General features: G+C 46.4%; 1 protein-coding gene across 1 annotated transcript in view; it reads right to left on the reverse strand.

Annotated features, from left to right (window-relative positions):
- Positions 1 to 20704, reverse strand: part of DDX21 (DExD-box helicase 21) — an 835772-nt gene that overhangs the window by 68612 nt on the left and 746456 nt on the right. The gene's annotated exons all lie outside the window — the stretch shown is intronic.

Genomic DNA, 20704 nt, shown 5'->3' on the forward strand with positions numbered 1-20704 from the left:
CAAGGGGCCTGTGCTGAGGCAATAAAAGAAAGTCTCTGAGCCTTTTCTTGGATTCGGAGTAATCCTGGCCCTCCAAATGGAAATGCTCCCTCATGGTATGTAAAGTTTCCGCAAAAGAATAATCCTCAGGAGGAGAGGCTGAAGGAATTGATTCTTCAGCATCGGAGTCCTCATAGGGGGGGGTAAAGAGTATCCCTGGTCTGAAGAGGAATCAGAATATATGGAAACCTGGTCAGAGGAATCATAGTCTGTATCCTGCCTAGGCCTTTTATCAGGAGGGGGATGGGAACCCCTGATCAGAGTAATTAAGTCTTCGGCCATTTTGAGCATCTGTTTTTTAGGCATGGAGGCCTGTCCAGGTGAATGCTGTACTTGCTTCTTTGTCTTTAATGGAGTTTTAGACTTGGCTGTAGTTTTAATGGTAAGTTGTGAAGGTCTGAAAACACCCTCAGAAGCCGATGCCTGCTCAGCGGCTCCAGACCCATCTAAAAGGTTAGTCTCCGTAGGCTCAACACCTTGAGTATCCAGAGGCCTAGGCACCTCCAGGTGGGAGTCGGTAGCGGCCTGTGGCTCTGAGGTAGCAGGTGTCAGGGGCTGTGAAAGCGCCTCACTGAGAACCGGCGAACCGGCGACTGGCCTAGAAGAGGCTTCATCGTCAGTTTTGGACCTCGGATGCCTGTCATTATCCTTGTCTCTGCGTTTTTTGTGCATTCCGGTCGTCGGTTGTTCCGACGGCATGGTATAATTAAATCTTCGGCCAAAGTAATGGCGAGCAAAATCAAACCGACGTTTAATAGTGCGTTTGTTAAATCTAGCACAAAACCGACAACTAGTGACGTCGTGATCTGGGCCTAAGCATGGAATACAGTAAGAATGAAAATCCTTATGAGGTTATTTGCTTCCCACAAGAAATACAATTATTAACTTTTACTGACATCGGTCTGAGGCAAGAAAAAGTTTTCCCAACGGGGTACTTAGCTTTATTGAAGACTTCGGTTCTGAAAATCAAATCTGATATCTCAGGAGTCGGCCGACTGGCACTTGCGAACTGCTTTTGCTTCGGGCACCGCACGGCAAGAAAGACTGGAGAAAATGGCGCCGGCTGCATCTTATATACCCCTGACACACTGATGTCAGGGAAGAAGCGACAGCAACCGATGCCGGACCAAGACTTTGGAACTCTGGCCGACTGCGGGACCGCCTGACGGCAGGATAACCCAAGTGTAATGACTGCAGCAGTGAAACACGAACACCACCTTAACCATTAGGCCACCCTCCCAATCCTTCTAGAATGTCTTTGGTTGGAACCCCTCTGAGAAAAGCTGCTGAGGTAGATGCAGCCCTGGTGGAACGTGACCCGATTCCCTTAGGCACCGGTTTGCCATAATGCAGATAGCAGAAACGAATGCAGTGGCTTATCCACTTTGAAATAGTCTGCTTTGAAATAGCCTTTCCTTCTGATCCTGCAGCAAATGCCACCAGTAGCTGTTCAGACTTTCTTAGAGATTTAGTCCTGTTTAAGTAGAATCTTAGTTGTCTGTGTACGTCTAAGGAATGCAGAATCCACTCCCCAGTGTTCTGCGGATTTGGGTAAAAAGTTGGCAGGTGAATAGTTTGGTTAAGAGCCACACTGGATACCACCTTAGGCATAAAGGAAGGACTGGTCCTGAGAGACACCTTGTCCGGGTAAAATGTAATAAAAGGCTCCACAGCCATGAGGGCCTGTAGTTCTGAAACCCTTTTTGCTGAAGTGATTGCCAGAAGGAAAGCTGTTTTCCAAGATAAAAACTTTATATCTGCAGTAGCTGCTGGTTCAAATGGAGGCAGGGTGAGCTTTTCCAACACAAAACTGAGGTCCCATGCAGAAGCTGGTGATCTTCTGGGAGGGCTTAAATTTTTGGCCCCTCTACGATACTGTTTTAGCAGATGATGAGAAAAGATGGGAGGCTCTGTGTTGTAATGAGCCGAGATGGCAGAGGCATGGATTTTTATAGATGAAAAAGATAGGCCCTTCTAAAGCATCTCAGTCAAGTATTGTAAAATCTGAGGAATATTTGGCTTTGCTGTGTCAGTCCCTTGTGCTTGGTTCCAAGCACAGAATCTCTTCCATTTATCAGCATAAGATTTTCTAGTACTAGGCCTTCTGGCTTCCAAAATGACATCCATCACAGATTTACTGAGAGGTGTTGTTTGAATAATTACATGATCAGCCATGCTGCCAGGTTCAGAGTTTGGAGCTGATTGTGCAGAATTTGATTGTTCTGCTGAGACAGTCTATGAGGTATTTGAGGCACGTACCAAGGAGGGGAGTTGAGACATATTCCTTAGAATTGGGTACCAGTGCTGGCGAGGCCAGTCCGGGGCAATTAGGATCATTTTTGTTTTTTCCTGTCTGGCTTTTAGTAAGACCTTGAGAAGAGGAGGCAGAGGAGGAAAGGCGTAGACTGACAGGTTTTTCCAACTGAAGGATAGGGCATCCACTTTCCATGCTTGTCTGTGATAAGTCCTTGTGCAAAATTTGTCCAGTTGATAATTCTGAGGAGATGCATATATATATATCTATGTCCGGGCTCCCCATTTCTCTGTTATCATGCTGAAGATTTGTGGATCCAATTTCCACTCGTGAGGGTCCATAATATTTCTGCTTAGATCTGCCAGAGTATTTTGTTTTCCTGGCAGGAATTGAGCTTGAAGATGTACTTGGTAAGATAAGGCTGTGTCCCACAATGCCATGGCTAGTCTGCAAATGGTGTACCCCCTGCTTGTTTATGTACCACATAATCGTGGTGTTGTCTGTCTTTATCAGTAGCTGTCCTGGATGAACTAAGTCTTTGAAGGCCGTCAGAGCATTCTGAACAGCTAACATTTCTTTCTGGTTGATATGCAGATGCATTTGATTTGGGCTCCATATGCCCTTAATGCATCTCCCCGCCAGGTGGGCGGCCCCCAAGCATAGTCTGATGCATCTGTAGTTAGGGTTTGGTTGGCAGGGGGTAGAGTGAAAGACCGCCCCATGTTCTGGTGACATGTCTCTGCCCACCAAAGAAATTCCTGTTGTACGCAGGGAATGAGAGGAATCATTGTTTCCAGATTGTGACAATGTTGACTCCATAAACTTTTTAGACACCACTGTAGTTTCCTCATATGCAGTCTTGCATATGGAATTAGTAGAATGCAGAATGCCATGAACCCAAAGCCTGCATAATTTGTTTTGCAGATAACTGGGTTTCTGTTGCCATCTGTTTGAAGTAAACAGTCAGTTACCTTTGTTTGTCTGGGGTAAGTTAAGCCATCTGGCCAGTTGTATTCAAGCTTGCACCCAGGAATATAATCTTTTCAGAGGGTACCAGTTGTGATTTATTTTCGTTTACTGTGTACCCTGGGCATGTTAGAAGCCTTTTTACAAATGCCAGATGTTGAAGAAGAATGTACTTGTTTTCTGCTTGAATGAGACAGTCGTCCAAGTAAGGATAGATTTGTATGCTTCTTTGTCTGCAAAATGCAATTTACTGGTACCAGGCACTTTGTAAAGACCCTGGGCGCAGTAGATAAGCCAAAGGGCAGTGCAGAGAATTGGTAATGCATAAAACCAGCCTTGAAGCGGAGGTATCTTCTGCACGATTCCCTTATTGGGATATGCAGGTATGCCTCTTTTAAGTCTAGAGTCACTAGCCAAGCGTTCTTGCCCAGCATGGGCAGAAGCTGCTGCAAAGTTAGCATTTTGAATTTTGGTATGTCCAAGAATGTGTTCAAAATCGATAAATCCAGTATTGGGCGCCAGGCATTGTCTTTTCTGAGTACCAAGAACAGTCTTGAGTAAAACTGTTGTCCTTTTTCCTGTTCTGGTACTGGCTGAATAGCCCCCATATCCATGAGGGACGTAACTTGTTTCTGTGCCTCTGCCCATTGATTTTGTGGCAGATCTGGCCAACCGTTTGGAAATGGCAAGGAATGGAAATGAAATCTGTATCCCTGGGATACTATGTTTAATACCTACTTGTCCTGGGTTATTAACTGCCAATTTTGAGCATGAAGTACTAGTTTTCCCCCTAAGGGGGCTGCCAAAAGATAAGTGCTTGGTGATGGCAGAGGGAAGTCATTGAGACTGTTTATTGTAGGGTTGTGCTTTGTTTCCTCCAGATTTGGAGGTAGAGGCACCCCATTGCTTTGACCTGTAAGAACCCTGTGATTGGTATCTAGAGACTTTTGAGCACCTGGATTTGCCCCGTGAAGCTCTGTTGGACACAGGAAAGGACCAATTTTTAGTAGGCCAATGCCTACTGAACCTGGGTGGCTGCACTTGTAAGAAATCTTTTACAGTTTGCATAGATTTAACTTTGTCTTCCATTTTCTTTAAAATCTCTTCTGCCTCATTACCAAACAGAGTATCATGCTGTAAAGGTGCATTCAACAATTTAGCTTTAACATGATCAGGCAGATTTTGCTCCTTGAGCCAGGCATGCCTTCTAATCACAGATCCAGTAGCTGCGGCCCTGCAGGAGGCCTCCAAGGAATCAAAACCACATTGCAAAGTATGCTTTCTAACCTGTTCTGCTGCATGCAATAATTCCTGTAATTCTTTATTTTCCACACATTCAGAAATCAACATCATTTTCTGTTTCAATAATCCCATAACATGCTGTTGATATTTAAGCATATGAAACTGGCAGTTTAATGCCCTAATTGCCAAGGGTGCAGACGTATAAACCTTCTTTCCCCATCTATCCAGCACCCTGGAATCTCTATCAGAGGGGGTAGGATTCTTGGCAGTTGAGGCATTTACACCTTTGGGACCCTGTGAGATAGTTTCAGGGTCAGCAGCAGGATTTCTGAATAAAAATATGTGAGAGTCAGGATCCCTGTAAAATCTGTCTGGCTTGCTAGGAGCCGGAGGTAGGGAATCTGGAGTCATGCTTGATTCCGAAGACGTCATCAACAATCTCTGATACAGAAGGTATGGCCAAAGGCCTATGCTGAGGAAGAAGTAGGAAATCCGTACGCCTCTTTTTTGATTCTGAGAAATCTTGACTCTCCCTATAAAATGTTCCCTCAAAGTATGCAAGGTTTCTCCAAAAGAATAATCTTCAGGAGGAGATACAGATGGGATGGATTCCTCTGCATCTGAATCCTCATAGGGTGGTATAGAAAATTCCTGATCAGAAGAAATAGAAACCTAATCTGAAGATTCATAATCAGTGTCTTGCCAAGGCCTCTTATCGGGGGAGGGGGGACCTCTGATCAAGGTAATTAAGTCTTCAGCCATTTTGATCATCTGTTTTTTGGGCATAGAGGCCTGAGCATGTGGCTCATGCGTCGGTTTTTTAGCCTTAGAAGTTGCTTTTGTCTCTGTTTTTGAAGCTGGCATCGGGTTTTATATAAAATGCTGAGGTCTGAAAACACCATCAGAAGCCGGTGCCTGCTCAGCGGCTCCAGACTCATCCGAGGGAGAGACATCCATGGGTACAATACTCTGAGAATCTTGTGGCATGCCGGACTCCACATGGGTCTCGGTAGAGGCCTGCAACTCGAAAGTGGCGGGCATCAAGGGGCTGCGAAAGCACCTCATTGAGTACCAGCGAACCGGCGACTGGCTTAGGAGAAGCTTCGTCATCGGTTTTGGACCTCGACGGTCTGTCTTTTCTGATTGCTAACCGATGACATTTCAGGGTAGTTAAATCTTGAGCCAAAATATTTAGAAGCAAAAATATACTGACGTTTAATACTGCGTTAGTTAAATTTAGAACAAAACCGACAGCAAGGTACTTTGTGATCAGGGCCTAGGCAAGGAATACAGTACAAATGAAAATCCTTATGAGGTATTTGCTTCCCACAAGTAATGCAATTATTAAATTTTACTGACATCGGTAAGGAGCAAGAAAAAGTTTCCCCAACAGGGTACTTAGCTTTAGTTTGAAGACTTTGGTTCTGAAACTCAAAAACGAAAATTTCAGGAGTCGGCTGACCGGCACTTGCGAACTGCTTTGGGCACTGTGCGGCAAGAAAGACTGATTAAAATGGTGTTGGCTGCATGTTTTATACCCTTGACGACCTGACGTCATGGAAGAGGAGACAGCAACTGACGCAAGACCCAAGACTTTGTTATTCAGGCCGACTGAGGGCAACCTGCAGCAGATTACCCAAATGTAATGACTGCAACAGTGAAACACGAAGAACATCTTTAGCTTAGACTGATCCAAGGCTCAAGCTCTTCCTTCTATCATAATCTCCTGCTGCCCTCTAACCCTCAGATCAAGTTTGCTAACAAAGTCAGTATCGCTATGACCCAAAAGGAAGAAAGGGAAATGGTCCTGGACCCACAACACGTCAAAAGATCCAACAAGTAAGGGGGATGGCGGGAGGGAAATGTGAAGAAAAATGATGTTATCTAGGTCATTATTCCTCACAGTAGGGTCAGAGTCCCCAGCTACAACTTACCCTGGGAGGCCTCAAGGAAGGACATGTCGAAGCACTATGGAACCAAAGGAAGCCCTGTTCCTGGAAACCAAATCCAGCTTGTAATGTGATATAAAGGTGTGAGGATTACACCATGTGGTGGCAGCACAAATATCATCAATGGAGAGTCTGGCCATGAAGGATGAAGAAAGTAGCCACAGACCTAGAAGAATGAGCTCTAACCTTTTTCGGAACCTCAAGATGTTTGATGGTGTAAACTGAAGAGATACAGCTGGAGATTCATTTATTGACAGTCACTTTAGAAACGGGGAGGCCATGCCTATTCAGGGGAAAAATCCACAAAGAACTGGTCTGATTTGTGAAACTCCTCAGTCCTATGAAGATAAAATCGCAATTGCCTATGTACATCCAAAGTATAAAGAATGTACTCCCCCTTATTGGAACAACTGGGAAAGAAAACTGGTAACTGAATACATTGGTTCAGATTGGCTTCAGTGGAAACCTTGGGGAAAAAGGATGTATTTGTTCTAAGAGACGCTCTATCTTTGCGAAAGACCATATATGGGGGAGCAATTGAAAGGGCTTGCATTAGCTGAAGTTATGGCTACTAGGAAGACCATTTTCCATGACAAAAACCTGAAATTGCACAAACTAGCAGGCTCAAATGTGGTCTTAGTCAGAGATTGCAGCACGAAGGTTAGATACCAAGGAGGCGAAGGACCCTTAACAGGCGGTCTTAGAAAGAAAACGTTTTTCAAGAAGGCTTTACAAAGTTTGAAAGAGAACATAGGTTCACTATTCTCATGAAAATTAGAAACTGTAGCCAACTGAAGCTTAACAGTATAAAAACTTGCCCCCTCCTGAAAAAGTGAGGTTAAACAAGAGAATATTTGTCACAGAAGCAGAAAGAAGGTCCAGATTCCTGCTCTTAAGCCAGATAGAAAACCTTTTCCACTTGCTACTATAAACCTTTCTGGTGGAAGGATTTTGGGAGACTAGGATAATATTCTATATGGAGAATGCGATCCTGGACTGTTTCAAAATCACTGGAATTGGAGAAACCATGCAGTTACACAAATTGCCTGAAGACTGGGAAGAGGGAGCCCCGAAGGATTGGAGATCAAATCCTGGAGGGGATCCAATATCCATGGGGGATACTTCATTGGAGACCTTAGGAAGGGAAACAATTGCAGACGAGGCCAGAAGGGGGCAATGAGGATCAGGGATGTCCTCAGGCATTGTGCTTTCTGCAAAATCTTGGGAATATAGGGGTGGGAAGGTAAGTGTAGAGGAGACTCTGAGGCCAATCATGAACTACAGCATCCCTCGGGTAACTCCCTGGGTGGGGGGATCAGAGTGAAATACATGCTGCATTTGTTGGTAGGGGGAACAAGGAGGTTGCAGCATGGTTGAACCCAACGGTCGAAAATCTGCTTTGCCACCGTCTGACAGAGGGACCATTCGTGAGGACTCAATATGGTTCTGCTGAGATTGTCAGCCAACATGCTGGAGTCCCTGGGTATATGTGCTGCAAGAAGGAAATGCCTGGAGGACATCACCCATTCCCACACTCTCATGGCCTCTCTGCACAGTGGATAAGATAGTGGTTCCGCTCCGTTTGTTGATATACCAGACTACTGCCTTATTGTCCGTCTGAATTGCAATTGTTCACAGACAGAGGCAATCCTGAAAGGCTTGCAATGTTAGGAGGACTGCTTTCATCTCTAGGACGTTTATGTGCAATTTGCTCTCTATGGGGGGGTGCCTTGAACCGTTTTCTCCTGGAAATGCCCCCCAACCGCAATAGGGAAGCGTCCGTGTTCATTGTGGCCTTAGGCGGAGGGAGTGAAAAGGGCCTGCCTAAAATGAGATCCTGAGACTGAAGCCACTGAAGTAGGTGCTGTCTGCACAATGGCGTCAGTTTTATGGACACGGACATAGGTTAAGACAGAACAAACCACTGAACTGCCAGGGTCTACTGTAAAACCTGCATATGGTACCTTGATAGTGGCACAAGTTGTATGGCCGTGGCAATGGGTCTGCAGAACCAAGTGGACTGGAGGATTCAAACGATTTAAGACTTGCACAACCTGCTCTCGGATCGGCTGTACTCTGACAAGAGGTAATGCTGCAATCTCTGAGATGGAGACTAGCTGGACTTTTGAGTCAGGACCAGATTGGACTTCAAGAGGTTCGATGTAATCCCCAACTAGCTGAACAGGAGGATATACTGGATGGCTTGTGACAGTCGATGACTCGTGGGTGCTGTGAGGAGCCAATCGTTGAGGTATGGAAACACATGGAATCCTTGCAGCCTCAGGTGATTCTCCACCACTGCCATATATTTAGTAAACATCCAGGGGGGCTGTGGTGACTCCAAACGGCAGGGCTCTGAACTGGTAATGACTGGCCTATAATCGGAAGAGAAAATGTCTCCTCAAGTGCCTATATATCCTGATTTGATAGTGGATGTCCTGGAGATCCACAAAGCACATCTAGTCGTCCTTGCAGAATTGACTGAACAGGGACCATCCGGAACTTGGATTTCTTGACTGATATATTCAACTCACTGAGGTCCAAAACAGGACGCAGGTCCCCGGTCTTTTTTTGGCACTAAAAAGAAGCAAGAGTAAATTCCAGATCCTCTTTGTCTGCTGGAACCTCTTGGATGGCTCTTTTTTGAAGAGGTTGCTGAACTTCCTTGAAGGCCAACTCCCTATGACAGGGTGGTACATAGGGGAGATACCTTCATGTTGGAGCAGGTTGAAAACCGAGAATGAAATAAACCCTGGAATGTTTGGCCAGGCTACTGGGTGAAAGGAAAGATGACCAACTGCCTCCAGGGCAGGGCAGTCAGGCAATGCTTCAAGAGCACTGAAAGGGCTTCTCAGAGAAAGGTTCCCAGGAGCCTTGATTTTGTCGACCCCCATGCCACTAGGGCAGTGTCTGCCAAAGAATCCTCTCCCCCTGCCGCTGGAAGGGGAATCATCAGGAGCATCCTGGAAGCAAGACTGTGACTTCTGGAACCACATCTTCTTAGCTCCTCGTTGGGTCTTGAAAAAAGACCTTGGAGGAGTAGAAAACCTGATCCCAACAGCAGACAAGGTTTCCCCTTCTTGCTCACTGCAGGTTAGTCTCTCTTTCACAGAAGGTCCAAAGAGGGTGCACCCGTCAAAGGCAGCATTTGTAAAAGACACATTGAAGGCTTCCACAAACTGGCATAGTTGCAACCAAGCATGCCGTCTTATAACTATGCTGGAACTTGCCGCTACAGATGTAGCTTCCACTGCACTGGAAATTAACCTCATTGAGGAATTAGGGTGGGACTTCAAAGTAGAGAGCTTGGGAGACACCTTCTTGAGGTCTTCCTCTGGCAGCAACTCTATAAGGGAAGTGGTGAGTTCTTTGACCAAGCCCCTCTGAAGGTGGGTGAAGTGTGCCAGGTAATTAATTGCCAAAGGTAGCCGAGGCAAACACTCTTCCCATGCCAGTCAATCACCCAAGACTCCCTGTTCGGGGGATACACTGTGGAGTTCTGCTCTGCCAGCTCTTTTATGGTGGCAGCAGCAACCACAATAGCACTGGCCAGGACTCCTTTGCTCCAAAATGGTTGTTACATGGGAGGGCTAAGGAACTGGTTCCACAGTGTCGGATTCCTTCCAAACCCTGCAGGTGATAAGCTTCACCAACTCATCAGTGGACACACACACACACACACACACACACACACACACACAGGAAGTAGATGGGCCCATCCTGAATGCCTTCAGAAACATGAACTCCTCCGAAGACGGGGGTTGGGGAGACCACCCACCCTTTGGAGACATCATCGGGCAAAGATCTGGGGGAACCTGTCTCCATCGAGAAAGGACTCCATGGGACAGTCCACGTGCATCCTCTTGCACTTTCTCTTACGAAGTGCCTCCTCCGGGGAGGACTCGGAAAACGCAGGGAACCCGTGAGGGAAGGAAACCCCCTGAAGGCTAGTACAGAAGGGCTGACCCTGGACAGGATGGGAGGCCTCATCACCAGGTAGAGCAAGTCAGGGGTGGACCCAGAGGAGCGGGAGATGTTGCTCCAGTCCTGTAAAAGGCTCTCTCCACCACCCTGAAGGCCAACGGGCTGGAAGAGGTCTTGTCCCCATTCCTTGAAAGGAAGAATAGACCCTGACACAGCAGCATGAACTCCAGATGATACTGGAGCGGTTTAGGGTCAAGGCCCCCAGGGGGAGGAATCGGTCTGAAAAGTCAGGACTAGACTCTTGTCACCACGGAGCCAGTGTCAACCACTCTGGCCTGTTGCCCACTCTGGGCCAAGGGCAGGGGAAAGAAAAGTGGTGTAAAATCTTACCATAACCATAGATGTCCTTTTCCATGTTGCAGTATTCTGCATATGGGTTTACCCTTCAGTCTCACGTATGTACGGCCAGTATCCAAAAGTTTTCAGTCGCTCTGTGGTGCGCAAGATGTCTTGACGTGGGCAAGATCTCGTGGACCATAAAGGTGACGTCGGCATGCACCAGCCCTTAGAACAGAGGCCCAAGCTGGAGCCAGTCCTAGAAGGGCAATGCCATATCAGTGCCATCGAGAAAGGGAAGCCATTAGCAGGCAGGACTGGAAGAAAGGAGGGAAGGAATACTGCACCATGGAAGAGAAGGACATCTGTGGTTATGGTAAGATTTTACACAACTTTTCTATGTCCTTCTATTCCCATGTTGCAGTGCTCTGCACATGGGTGAGTGACAAAGCTCACTGAGATTGGGGTGGTGGGTCTAGAGGCAGACTCCAGGAATCCATGAAGGATAGCTATGGCAAACCCTGTCCTGGATCTGGAAATGTGGTCAAGTTTGTAGTGTTTGGTGAAGGTGTGGACAGAGGACCAAGTAGCAGCTTCCAGGACAGTAGAGGTATCCAGGCCCTTGAAGAAGGCCCCTGAAGAGGCCATTGCTCTGGTGGAATGAGCCTTAATTGTACCCTGCAGTGACTTACCATGGAATTGGTAACAGAAGGTAATGGCCTTGGAGATCCAAGTAGAAGCAATCTGCCTGGTCACTTCTATCCCCAGGGCTCTGGGGTGAAAGGATACAAAAAGTCGGTTAGTCTGTCTGACAGACTTGGTGTTATGCAGGTAGAATCTGATTTGCCTGTGTACATAAAAGGAATGGAGCACACTCTCACTGTCTCCATGTGGGTTTGGGAAAAAATAGGAAGTCTATGGCCTGATTAAGGGTCAGGTCATTGACTACCTTGGGCATGAAGGATGGGTTTGTCCTGAGGGTAACCCTGTCCTTGTGAAAAAGCGAGGAAAGAAGGAAAAGTCATAAGGGCTTGGAGTTCAGACACTCTTCTGGCTGAAGTTAATGCCACTGACAGAAAAGTTTTCCAAGTTAAATGCTTTAATGAAGCTTTATCAGCTGAATCAAAGTTTGGGAGTGCAAGCTTCTCAAGCATGTAGTTAAGGTCCCAAGATGGGGGAGAAGGTTTCCTGGGGGCCTAAGGTTAAGTACCCTCTTGAGGAAGTTTGGAAGGAAGTCTGGATGCTAATGGGGGGGGGGGGTCTAGAGGCAGACATGCAGAAATAGCAGACAGATGGGCTTTGATGGATGAATAAGCCAATCCAGTCTGTAGTAGCTCACACAAATAATTCAGCACAAGAGGGGTTCACTGAGAAGTGGATCCAGCTGTCTTTTATGACATCACATAGTGAATCGTTTCCACTCTGAGAGAGATGATTTTCATGTATTTGGTTTCCTGGCCTCCTGCAGGACACTGAGCACGTCCTCATTGTAATGGTGTCTAAATGGGATCAGAATCCTATCAGCCACAGGGTTAGGTGCAGAAGCTGCCACTGTGGATGGATTAGTGACCCCTTGTTCTGTGTGAGAAGATCCACTCGGGGGGGGGGGGGCATAACTTGTAGTGACTGCCCTTGGACAAGTGTAAGAGTAGGGGGAACCAGTGCCGTCTGGCTCAATAGGGAGTTACCAGCAAGATGTTTGGGTTGTCCTGCTGAATTTTTAGAAGGACCTTCTGAATGAGTGGGAAGAGGGGAAAGCATATGGATACTTCCTCTTCCAGGAAATTGAGAAGGCATTTGTTGTCAGTGCCTATGGCTCTGGTATCCTGGTGCAAAAGCCAGGAAGTTGCCTGTTGATGGTGGAGGCAAACAGGTCTATTTGAGGTATACCACACCTGTGAACCAGATGCAGGAAGACATCACTGTGAAGCATACATCTGTGGTTTGTGCTGGTTCTGCTCAAATAATCTGCCTGTCTGTTGTGGAGAAAGGGAATGTAGTTCACCTGCATGGTGATTCCCTGTGAGGTGGCAAATTCCCACACCAAAAGGCTAGTCTGCAGAGCAGGTAGGACTTGGTCCCTTCCCTGTTTGTTGATATACCACAGTACAGTGGTGTTGTATGTGTAGATCAAGAGTAATCCCTGTTATAAGAAGATAGAAATGCCTGGAGGGCTAAAAAGGATCACCTCATCTCCCTGGCATTGATGTGTGCTGATATGAGGTGATGTGGCCACAGGCTCTGCACCTGTAGGTGGCCAAGGGTGGCTCCCCACCCCAGGTCTGAGGCGTCTGTGTACATAACCTGAGTGAGTTGAGGTGGTTGGAGAGGAAGGCCTGGGTTGTGATTTACCCGAGTCAATCACCATAGTACTTCCTTTTTTAGGTGGGGAAAAAGTGGCACAATGTGCTCCAGAGGCTAGTTGTGTTGCTTCCAGATTGACCGAAGGTACCATTGTAGCTTTCTCATGTGCAATCTTGCTAAAAGAAGCACGGGTATGGTGGCTGCCATGTAGCCCATAAGTTTGAGGTACTGTCTTGCAATCAACTCTGTGAAGTGAAGGACCAGGAGAAGATGTTCTGTCAAGGAACTCACTTTTGGAGGGGGTACGTATGTCACCATGAGATCTGAGCAGATCCTGCTCCCGATGAATACAATGTCTTGTGTTGGTTGAAGATGGAATTTTGGTAGGTTTATCTGAAATCCTAGTGATTGAAGGAGGGTCACCACAAACTGGATGTGCCCTTGGAGGGTTTCTTGACTGGCAGCCTGGATCAGCATGTCGTCCAGATAAGGGGAATATCTGTATTCCCTTTGTCCTGTAGTAAGCCACCACAGGTGCCAAGCATTTGGTGAAGACTCTGGATGCGGTGGACAGTCCAAAGGGCAAGGCAGAAAAAAAAGAAGTTATGTACTTACTATAACATTCCATGTGAGTTGTTCATCTCACCCTCATTCTTTACTGATGGGTTCAGAGCTGATCCCTCAGGTCCGAATCGGCACTTATTGCAAAGCTTAAGGATTTCAAGTAGCTCGAGGCCAAGTCCCTATCCCATGATGCACCCTGAGATACCTCAGATCTTGTTTGCTGCGTAAAATAATACCATATGTCATTCTATAACTCCATAAGAGAGAAAGTATAGAAGGGTTGAGAGACCAGGAAGGATCTAGCATCTCAGTCTTCTGAAAGCCCAGGAGGGGTAGGAGGGAGGGACGTAAGAATGAAGACGGGATGAACAACTCACATGGAATGTTATGCTAAGTACATAACTTTTTAATGAGAAGTTGTTCTATCTCGCCGTTCATTCTTTACTGATGGGTAGCGTCCCAAGCACCATCAACCTCGGGTGGCTCACGGGAGTATAATTTTCGGGTTCCTATCAGCAAACCAAAGACGCATGTTTCTGACTGCGTCTTGGACAAACTGAAAACAGTGAAACGGCAAAATATCAAAGCGGCATGTAAACAAATTCTTTCCCTGGGAAAGAATTTGCTTGGCCGCTTCAGTAGTTTGCCTTTTTTGGCACTGTAGTGCAGTCTTGGAGTTGGTATATTTAAGTAGGGGGTGTGTGGGGGGGCACAGCCCCCCACATTGGGGTGTGTGGGGGTGAAGCTCCCCACTAAATGTTATATTTTAAAGTGTTTTCTTTCTCTCTCTCTCTTTTTTTTTTTTTTTGTTGGAACAGCGATTTTTTTCCCTTGAAAAAAAAATTGCTGTTCTGACAGTTCGGTTTTGTAAGCTTTCGCTTACATGGGGTTGATTAATCACCGTTTGCTTACCTAAGCATTCAGTGATCTAATATAGACCCTATTTCTCAGGACCATGGATATAAAGGAGGACCTGTCCCTAGAGGCCCTGTCAACTTTGTAATGAGTGATAAAGGTATGAGGTTTTGACCAAGTGGCTGCTGTACAAATGTTATCAATAGGAAGTCTGGCATAAAAGCCAGATGATGTAGCAACTGCTCTGGTTGAGTGAGCTTTAATTTTATGCTGCAAGGGCATATTGGCAGCTGAATAAGCAAAGGTGATACAATCAGATAACCATTTAGACAGAGTTGTTTTAGCCACTGGCATACCCTCTTTCTGGAATCTGAAAATGAAACAAAAAGCTGGTCTGATGATCTGAAATATTTTGTTCTATACAAATAAAATCTGAGCTGTCTTTGAACATCAAGTTTGTGCAGCATGTGCTCTAAACTGTTGGAATGATTGGGGAAGAAAACTGGCAAATCAATAATTTGGGTGAGATTTGTTTCAGTGCAAACTTTGGGTAAGAAAGAGGAGTTTGTTCGAAGTGAGACCCTGTCAGCATGGAAAATCAAATAAGGAGGCTTAATGGATAAGGCCTGAAGCTCTGACACTCTGTGGGCAGAAGTAATAGCCACTAAAAAGATGGTTTTCCATGACAAAAATATGAGGTCACATGATGAAGCTGGTTCAAATGGCAGAAGAATTACACGGGAAAGCAAAAAATTAAGATTCCATGGAGAACAAGGAGATTTCACAGGTAGTCTAATATGAAAGGTCACTTTGAGAAAGGCTTTAGATAATTCGTGAGACATAATATTCAATATTTCAAATCCCAGATGAAAGTTGGAAATGGCAGCAAGTTGAACATGGACTGTTGCCGCTGCAGCTCCTTTACTGAATATCATGGTTAAGAAATCTAGACTAGAGGCTATAGGGGCTTGGTAAGGATCAATATTGTTTTTAGAGGCCCGTATAGAAATTTTTTTCCATTTGCTGAGGTACAGCTTCCTCGTAGGGGATTTATGAGATGATAGGAGAATTTGCTTCGTCTCACTGGAAAAGTTATGGAACCTGGCTATGATGGGAACTGGAGCAGCCAAGCTGTCAGCTTCAGGGACTGCAGAGAGGGATGCAGTTCCCAGAGTGTGTCAGAAGGTCTGGAACTGGGGGTCCAGAATCCAGGGGTCTTCCAAAACAAAGTCGAAGAAAGGGGAAACAAATCCGATGAGGCCAAAAGGGAGCTATTAGAATGATGGTCCTTCCCAGGTCTTTGGCTTTCTGTAATACCTTGGGTATCAACGGGATTGGTGGGAATGCATAGAGGAGACCCACGGGCCAATCGTGAACGAGTGCATCTCTTGGGGCTTCTCCCAGAGGGGGAATCAGGGCAAAGCAGCTTCTGCATTTGGTGTTCATGTGACTGGCAAAAAGGTCGAAGCAAGGCTGGCCCCACCTGCGGAATATCCTGTCTGCTATCTCCATCTTGAGGGACCACTAGAGGGGCAACAAAATTGCTCTGGTCAACTTGTCTGCTATAATGTTGGATTTCCCCGGGATGTGTGTTGCTAACAGAAAGCGTTGGGTGGAAATAGCCCACTGCCATATTCTGAGGGCCTCGTGACAAAGGGGGTATGATCTGGTTCCTCCTTGTTGGTTCAAATACCAGACCGTGTTGTCCGCCTGAATCGCAATTGTACCTAGGGGAAGAGAGTCCTGGAAGTACTGCAATGCCAAAAGTACTGCTCTTATCTCTAGGATATTGATATGCAGATGTGTCTCTTGATCGGTCCATGTGTCTTGGGCTGTCTTTCCCTGAAAATGCCCCCCCACCCCACCCTATCAGGGAAGCGTCCTTGGTCACTGTGGCCACTGGAGGGGGTAGCACAAATGTGTGTCCTATCATAAGATGAAGTGAGGTCAACCACCACTGAAGATCCTTTCTGCAGGAATTTGTGATCATTATGTGAGACATGGGGAGCTCCTGATTGAACAGCCACTGCAGTATCCGCATGTGCATACGACCCAGTGGTATGGCTAGAATTGCTGCTGCCATTATTCTTAACAATTTCAGAACTTCTGATACTGGTGCTTTGTTTTTGGATATTAAAATGCTGACATGCTGATGGAGAAGTAAGACCATCTCTATTGGATGTCTTAGCGTGGTCGTAGTGGTGTCCAGTTCTGCTCCTATAAAGACGATATGCTGCGATGGCGACAAGGCAGATTTTTCTGAGTTTATTGTAATGCCCAGCTGATTGCAGAGTGACAGAGTGGACTCCCTGGTCTGAATGAGTTGATGCCTGGTGGTGGCGGTAAGGAGCCAATCGTCTAGGTACTGAAACACCTGGAATCCTAAACGTCTCAGGTGAGCCCTGACCACTGCCATGCATTTGGTGAACACTCTGGGACACTATGTTAAGGACCCAGCAGTCGTTAGTAATGGTGGCCCAGTTGCCTGTGTGGAAGGAGAGTTTTCCTCCTAGGGGCACGAGGAGGTGGCCATAGGGAGGCGGAAGTGTAAACTCAATGAGTTCCTACCGTAAGGGAGGGGATGTTTGCATTCCCTGTTTTTGAAGTGGAGGAACTCCATTGCTTAGATCTCTGCATTCCCTGGGGCTGTTGTCTGGGGGGGGGGGGTCTGCTTCCCCCTGGGTCTGGTCTGAGGTGGCCTGGAGGGGGCAGGAAAGGACCAGTGCTTGGAGGGGCAATGCCTACTGAACCTCAGAGGCTGGACCTGTAAGAAGTCTGTCTGCATAGATTTAACTTTTTCTTCCATCTTTTTTAAGACCTCTTATGCCTTGGTGCCAAATAAGTTGTTTTTGTTCAAGGGTGCGTCCAATAATTTGGATTTGACATGGTCTGGCAAGGTCTGTTCCTTAAGCCAAGCATGTCTTCTGATGACAGAACCGGTGACTGCTGCCCTGCAAGATGCTTCAAGGGTGTCAAAACCACATTGTAAGGTGTGCTTAGTTACTTGACTTGCAGAATGCATTAACTCTTGTAACTATTTTCTGCACAAGCAGGAAAATAAATTTTTTGTTTTGAGTAGTTCCATGGTATGTTGCTGATATTTCGGCATGTGGAATTAACAATTTAATGCTCTAATAGCAAGAGTATCAGAGGTGAATACTTTTTTACCCCATCTGTCTAATGCTCAGTAATCCCTATCTGAGGGGGTGGGATTCTTAGCAGAGGTCACTTTGATTCCTTTAAGTCCTTGAGAGATGACCTCGGGGTCAGCAGTAGGATTTTTGAAAAGAAATTTGTGAGACTCAGGGACTCTACAATACTGGTCCGGTTTCCTGGGAGGAGGAGGGAAGGTGTCAGGCGTCAGACTGGATTCCATAAAAACATCATCCACGACATCCAGGACAGGAGGAATGGCCAGAGGTCTGTGCTGTGGTAGATCTAAGAATTCCGGAGTCTCTTTTCAGACTAAGGATAGTCCTGACATTTCCATTGGAAATGCTCCCTTAAAGTATGTAGGGTTTCCCCAAAGGAAAAGTCCTCAGGTGGAGAGGCTGAAGGGATGGATTCCTCTGCATCAGAATCCTCATAAGCAGAGAGGGGTTGCATATCTTCATATTCAGATGCATCAGTCATCAGACTCTTGTTCAGATAAAACTGCTGGGGACAAGTCTCTCTTCCTTTTGGAAGGGGTAGACTGGCTTCCCCTAATAAGCATTATAAGGTCTTCCGCCATTTTAAGCATTTGAGACTGAGGCAATGAAGCGGGTGCCTGAGCTTGGGTCGTCTGTTTTTTGGTTGTGGTTCGTACCCTGGGCCTTAGATACTCGGTTGTTTTCGAAAGAACTGAAGATGCGAAATAAGTCTGTCTGTGTCGAGTATTGGTAGTGTGAAGTACTTCCTAGGAAGCCAGTACCTGCTCAGAGACTCTGGACCCGTCCAAGGTAGAAACATCTGCACTAGCCTTAGGCGAATCCATTCCCTCTGCCTCCACTCCAGAGGATTTTTCTTTTGGTGAAACCTTGCATACTTTAAGAGAGCATTTCCGCTGGGAATGCCAGGACTAACCTCAGTCCAAAAAGAGACTCAGAGTTGAAAGCTATCAAGGCGTGCTGGACAGCCATCATCTCTTTTTGGCTGATGTGCAGAAAGATTTGCTGTGGACTCCATTGGCCCTGTATGCACCTGCTGTCCAGGTGTGCACCCCAAGTATAGTCTGGTGAGCCTGTGGTGATGGTCTGGGCGGCGGGGGGTGGGGGTGGGTGGGTGGATGTCTGTGGTGATAAAAGGCAGTCCCTTGTTGTGGGGGTATGCTGTTACCCACCAAAGAAAATCTTTTCTGAGGCAAGGAATTATAGGCATAAGAGTTTCCAGGTCTTGAGCATGTTGATAACAAAGGCTTTTTAGGTACCACTGAAGTTTCCTCATATGCAGTCTGGCATATGGAATGAGTAGTATGCAAGATGTCACTTTGCAGTTAACTGGGTCCTGGTGGCTAGTTGAGAGAAGTAGGCTGACAGGAAAAATTATTTTTCTGGTGTAAGAAATGCCATCTGAGATGCTGTGTCCAGGCTTGTTCCCAGGAAGATAATCCTTTGGGTGGACACCGGTTTGTTTTTCTTTTCGTTGATAGTGTACCCTAGGGAGGTTAGTAGGGTCTTTACAAAGGCCAAGTGCTTCAGCAGCTCTTCCTGGCTGTCTGCCTGAATAAGGCAGTCATCCAAGTATGGATAAATCTGGATGTTTCTTTGTCTGCAAAAGGCAATGGCCAGAGCCAGACATTTTGTGAAAACTCTGGAAGCAGTAGATAAGCCAAAGGAAAGCACAGGGAACTGAAAGTGTTGAGATCCTGCCCTGAAACGGAGATATTTCCGGCATGATTCCCTGATAGGAATGTGGAGGTAGGCCACTTTTAGATCTAGGGTGGATAGCCAAGTGTCCTTGGAGAGCATGGGTAGCAGCTGCTGGAAGGTGAGAATTTTGGGATCTCCAGGAAGGTGTTTAGAATGGATAGATCGAGGATGGGGCGCCAGGTGTCCTCTTTTCTGGGTATGAATAGAAACCCTGGCGTATATGTTCTGCAGGAACGTGCTCTACTACCCCCATAGAAAGCAGGGAAAGGATCTGCTTTTGAGCCTCTGCCCACTGGTTTGGAGGTATATCTGGGAACCCTTCTGGGACTGAAAGGGTGTGGAAGGAAAATTTGTATCCCTGAGACACTATGTTCAGAACCCAATGGTCGTTGATAATGGTGGCCCAGGTGCTTGCGTGAAAAGAAAGTTTTTTTGCCTAGGGTTAAGTGAAGGTGGGCAGAGATAGGGGGTGGAGGAGGCGAGTCATTGTGAGTTCTTACCATAAGGGGGTGCCTTAAAACTCCCAGGTTTTGAAGTGGAGGTAGTCCACTGCTTAGATCTCTGCATTCCCTGTGGCTGCTGTCTGGGGGTTATGGTTCCCCAGGGTCTAGGCTGGACTGGCTTAGTGGGAGCAGGAAAGGGCCAGTGTTTGGTGGGACAATGTCTGCTGAACCTGAGTGGCTGGACCTGTAAGAAATCCTTAACTGTTTGCATAGATTTTGCTTTTTTGTCCATCTTTTTTAAGACCTCTTCTGCCTTAGTGCCAAACAAGTTGTCTTTGTGCAAGGGGGCATCCAACAATTTAGATTTGACATGGTTTGGCAGGAGCTGTTCCTTAAGCCATGCATGCCTTCTAATGACAAAGCCAGTGACTGTTGCCCTGCAAGAAGCTTCTAAGGCATCAAAACCACAGTGCAAGGTGCGTTTAGTTACTTGACTTGCAGAATGCATTAACTCTTTAGATTCTGCCCAAGCATGAAAGGAAGACATTTTTGTTTGAGGTGTTCCAGGGTATGTTGCAGAAATTTTAGCATATGGAACCGACAATTCAGTGCCCTGATAGCAAGAGTAGCTGAGGTGTATACCTTTTTACCCCATTTGTCTAGTGCTTGGGAATCCCTATCTGAGAGGTGGGATTCTTAGAGGTAGCTTTAATCTCTTTAGGCCCTTGGAAAATTACCTCAGGGTCAGCAGTAAGATTTTTAAAAAGAAATTTGTAAGAGTCAGGGACTCTATAGTACCTGTCTGGTTTTCTGGGTGCGGGAAGGAGGGTGTCAGGAGTTAAGCTGGATTCCAGGAAAACATCCTCCACAACATCCAAAACTTGGGGGGTGGCCAAGGGTCTGTGCTGTGGAAGATCTAGGAATTCCCTGAGTCTCTTTTTAGACTTGAGGGTAGTCTTGACTCTTCCACTGGAAATG

The sequence above is a fragment of the Protopterus annectens genome, chromosome 14.part0, assembly GCF_019279795.1.
Source record: "Protopterus annectens isolate FY-2018-M chromosome 14.part0, PAN1.0, whole genome shotgun sequence".
NCBI classification, from domain to species: Eukaryota; Metazoa; Chordata; order Ceratodontiformes; family Protopteridae; genus Protopterus; species Protopterus annectens.